This window comes from Schistocerca americana, unplaced genomic scaffold (genome assembly GCF_021461395.2).
Source record: "Schistocerca americana isolate TAMUIC-IGC-003095 unplaced genomic scaffold, iqSchAmer2.1 HiC_scaffold_1439, whole genome shotgun sequence".
NCBI classification, from domain to species: Eukaryota; Metazoa; Arthropoda; class Insecta; order Orthoptera; family Acrididae; genus Schistocerca; species Schistocerca americana.
Genome location: NW_025725522.1, coordinates 17,501 through 22,500, shown reverse-complemented (window position 1 = coordinate 22,500; position 5,000 = coordinate 17,501). Strand labels below are relative to the sequence as shown.

Genomic DNA, 5,000 nt, shown 5'->3' with positions numbered 1-5,000 from the left:
AATGAGCCATTCGCGGTTTCACCTTAATGCGGCTTGTACTGAGACATGCATGGCTTAATCTTTGAGACAAGCATATGACTACTGGCAGGATCAACCAGGGAGCTGCGTCAACTAGAGCTGAGCAGCCGGCCGCCCGGGAGTGTGTCCCGGGGGCCCGCGCGAACACGCAAGCGTCCGCTCAATTATTCTGCAAACAGGAGGAGGCTGAGCTCCCCTGCACAATACACCTCGAAACCCTCTCAGGTCCCGGCGGCGCGCAGCGCCGTCCTAAGTACTTGGTCGGGTTCGAGAGAGGCGCAATCGCCCGGAGTTTGGCGAGTAGACGCTTTAGGTGCGACCACCCGTGCTCCCAACTGAGCTTGCCGCTGCCGACAGAGGCCCGGGAGCGTGCTGTCGTGGCATTGCCGGCGGGAGACAACACGCGCCACCTACGGTGACCGGCAGCTCCAACGCCAGCGCCACAGAAGGACAAAAGCCCCACTTGGGTGCCGAAGCGAACTCTCCCAGCACAGCGCACGCGCCAACACGTCCGCACAGCTGCGATACAAACCACCTGCGAGAACCGCAGAGGCGACCGAGCAGCAGACGGCGTCGCGGCGCCGAGCGCCGGGCGGCGGCGCATCCTCAGCGCACACAGTCCTCAATCGGACCAGCACACTGCAGATGTCCACCGCGCTTCGCACCGGGCCCGCGAGGACCTACTTTGGCCGCACGGCGCCGCGTGCAGGGTGCGCCGGCGCGCAGCTGCGCCGCCTGCCGCCTCCGTCGGCCGGCGCGCCTGCCACTGGCCGCCCCCACCAGCCGGCTGTAGCGCGTGCGCCCACGCACCGCGCGGCCAGCACGCCGGGAGGCCCCCCCTCACCGGCCGGGGACGGTCCCACCCAGCCACCGCCGCGTATCGCTTCACACCCAGATGCCATTCACGTTCGTGGGCATGGTGGGTATCGCTGGAACAACCGGTTGGTAGCTCAACCGATCGTCGCCATCACTGATTCACCTCTAGCGAGAACAACCGCACCACAACGGTTTACCAGTTGTTCATTTGCATAACGTCACCAGCAAACGTAGGCGTCCATCGCCATTTGCAAATTCAACGATTGTTGCATGCCTGTGTCAGGTGTCACGACACACTATGTCTGCCCACATACACGCAACAACATGTGCACGCTTCGCGAACACGTGGAAGGTGGCCCCCGTACGTATGCGATGTCCATTGCGCGAACGACTGTCAACCGGCCTCTGTCGCATGTCGCAGATGTGGAACGCAGTGCACCATGCTATCACGGTGTGTGAGAAGAGACGACTACGTCTGACAACACGCGCCACTACATCAACAGACGGCTCATGCTGATCGCCATCCAGGGCATACCACACTGCAATCCAGCTCTTATAGGGAGACGACACGTAGCTGAGTGCACAACATTTGGACCGCATGGTTCGCCGTTGTTGGCGCAGTCGTTGTACGGTCACATGTACCACGATGTATCATTCAGTACATGAGGACCAATGTGCAGTACAGTGTGTGATTTGGACGTACAACATCAGCGGACAGTTGACACAGGCCGTACCACAGCGTAGGCTAAGTGCTTCGCACATGCGAATGCCAATGAACAACTGCAAATGCCAATGAACAACTGCAAAGGGCATTGAGCATGTACGTCCTGCTGCCATCCACATTACAGTGTATAGCTGCAAGGTGTTTAACATGAAGCGATACACTGGGGACCGGGCAGTGCGAGTAGCAAACTATATTGCGGGGGTTGCAGTTAGGCAACACTACACTAATTTAACGCGTCGTATGACAATTACAGAGCAGGTTAAGGCCCAACGTGTGTTGGGTTAAGGCCCAACGTGTGTTGGGTTAAGGCCCAACGTGTGTTGGGTTAAGGCCCAACGTGTGTTGGGTTAAGGCCCAACGTGTGTTGGGTTAAGGCCCAACGTGTGTTGGGTTAAGGCCCAACGTGTGTTGGGTTAAGGCCCAACGTGTGTTGGGTTAAGGCCCAACGTGTGTTGGGTTAAGGCCCAACGTGTGTTGGGTTAAGGCCCAACGTGTGTTGGGTTAAGGCCCAACGTGTGTTGGGTTAAGGCCCAACGTGTGTTGGGTTAAGGCCCAACGTGTGTTGGGTTAAGGCCCAACGTGTGTTGGGTTAAGGCCCAACGTGTGTTGGGTTAAGGCCCAACGTGTGTTGGGTTAAGGCCCAACGTGTGTTGGGTTAAGGCCCAACGTGTGTTGGGTTAAGGCCCAACGTGTGTTGGGTTAAGGCCCAACGTGTGTTGGGTTAAGGCCCAACGTGTGTTGGGTTAAGGCCCAACGTGTGTTGGGTTAAGGCCCAACGTGTGTTGGGTTAAGGCCCAACGTGTGTTGGGTTAAGGCCCAACGTGTGTTGGGTTAAGGCCCAACGTGTGTTGGGTTAAGGCCCAACGTGTGTTGGGTTACGTTAAGGGGCAATGTGGGTTACGTTAAGGGGCAATGTGGGTTACGTTAAGGGGCAATGTGGGTTACGTTACGGCGCAATATAGGTTACGTTACGGCGCAATATAGGTTACGTTAAGGCGCAATATCGGTTACGTTAAGGCGCAATACAGGTTACGTTAAGGCGCAATACAGGTTACGTTAAGGCGCAATACAGGTTACGTTAAGGCGCAATACAGGTTACGTTAAGGCGCAATACAGGTTACGTTAAGGCGCAATACAGGTTACGTTAAGGCGCAATACAGGTTACGTTAAGGCGCAATACAGGTTACGTTAAGGCGCAATACAGGTTACGTTAAGGCGCAATGCAGGTTACGTTAAGGCGCAATGCAGGTTACGTTAAGGCGCAATACAGGTTACGTTAAGGCGCAATACAGGTTACGTTAAGGCGCAATACAGGTTACGTTAAGGCGCAATACAGGTTACGTTAAGGCGCAATACAGGTTACGTTAAGGCGCAATACAGGTTACGTTAAGGCGCAATACAGGTTACGTTAAGGCGCAATACAGGTTACGTTAAGGCGCAATACAGGTTAGGTTAAGGCGCAATACAGGTTAGGTTAAGGCGCAATACAGGTTAGGTTAAGGTACGACATAGGTTAGGTTAAGGTACGACATAGGTTAGGTTAAGGTACGACATAGGTTAGGTTAAGGTACGACATAGGTTAGGTTAAGGTACGACATAGGTTAGGTTAAGGTACGACATAGGTTAGGTTAAGGTACGACATAGGTTAGGTTAAGGTACGACATAGGTTAGGTTAAGGTACGACATAGGTTAGGTTAAGGTACGACATAGGTTAGGTTAAGGTACGACATAGGTTAGGTTAAGGTACGACATAGGTTAGGTTAAGGTACGACATAGGTTAGGTTAAGGTACGACATAGGTTAGGTTAAGGTACGACATAGGTTAGGTTAAGGTACGACATAGGTTAGGTTAAGGTACGACATAGGTTAGGTTAAGGTACGACATAGGTTAGGTTAAGGTACGACATAGGTTAGGTTAAGGTACGACATAGGTTAGGTTAAGGTACGACATAGGTTAGGTTAAGGTACGACATAGGTTAGGTTAAGGTACGACATAGGTTAGGTTAAGGTACGACATAGGTTAGGTTAAGGTACGACATAGGTTAGGTTAAGGTACGACATAGGTTAGGTTAAGGTACGACATAGGTTAGGTTAAGGTACGACATAGGTTAGGTTAAGGTACGACATAGGTTAGGTTAAGGTACGACATAGGTTAGGTTAAGGTACGACATAGGTTAGGTTAAGGTACGACATAGGTTAGGTTACGGTACGACATAGGTTAGGTTACGGTACGACATAGGTTAGGTTACGGTACGACATAGGTTAGGTTACGGTACGACATAGGTTAGGTTACGGTACGACATAGGTTAGGTTACGGTACGACATAGGTTAGGTTACGGTACGACATAGGTTAGGTTACGGTACGACATAGGTTAGGTTACGGTACGACATAGGTTAGGTTACGGTACGACATAGGTTAGGTTACGGTACGATATAGGTTAGGTTACGGTACGATATAGGTTAGGTTAAGGTACACATTGTTGTAAGGAAAGGTTTAATGGGGGGCGGGGCGGGGCGGCCGGTTTGTTGATTGTGATTATAGTAAGTGGATGCCTGCGGCATCATCTGATTTGCCACGTCAGGATGCACCTTTGGCTCATGACAGGCGGCGCTCTCATTCCATGCTTGTGGCAGACCTGTGTCTTTCATTCCTGCCATTGTTTGTGTGCTGTGAGAGGAGGCAGTATTGTGATGTTGGGTGCACCCCTGTGTAGGACATGTGTGGGTGTTGGTGGCTTGGCTGAGCAATGGTGGTTGTCGGGTGGGTGGGATATTCTGTTTTCTGAGTGGACCTCCCAGTCTGGTTATGACAGTGTGGATTGTCTAATGTGGCGGAGAGGATGCACTGGGTGTTGTTCCATGCTGGTGCTTACATATTGTCTGTGTGCGTGTTACAGGCAGAGAGTAGTGCGTGATAAGGGTGTGTGGCTGACGTGTGGTTGTGATTGTGAGCAGAGTCTTTCAGCATGTATACGGACAGTTGTATACATTATCTGTATTCTGATGGCTCTATCTATTACTAATCAGCGCCGTGTATACGTTTAATCCGGTTCCAGTCGAAACTGTTGTATCTCTGTACATTAGTGACACGGCGAGCCCGCTATGTAGTTACTCGTCTCGGCAGCTTCCACCGGTGTATGGCAAATGATTATAAGGAATCAGTCTAGTCGTCAATACCGATGGTGTGACGTCACATGTCTGGGGTGGGGGACGCTGCGCCCTTCCGGTGGGTCATGGCCTAGAAAGACTCTTCCCACGCAGGGGGGCGTGGACTGTCATTGACTCTTCCAGGTAATATACTTGCCGTACGTTCTTGCGACTGCGAGTGCAACGCTCACCGGTACCGACATGGATGGAGCGCCTCCTAGCTGACCGCTCAGCATCGGCATTCGTACAGAGAGCAACGCGGTCGCGTCTCTAGCTCGTAACTGGTACAGCCCGCA

General features: G+C 52.5%; 1 non-coding gene across 1 annotated transcript in view; it reads right to left on the bottom strand.

Annotated features, from left to right (window-relative positions):
• Positions 1-101, bottom strand: part of LOC124568078 — a 1,910-nt gene extending 1,809 nt beyond the window's left edge. Inside the window, exon 1 of the ribosomal RNA XR_006971126.1 lies at positions 1-101. This exon is cut by the window's left edge and continues 1,809 nt beyond it. This is a non-coding gene — a ribosomal RNA (small subunit ribosomal RNA).
• Between the last annotated feature and the right edge of the window lie 4,899 nt (positions 102-5,000).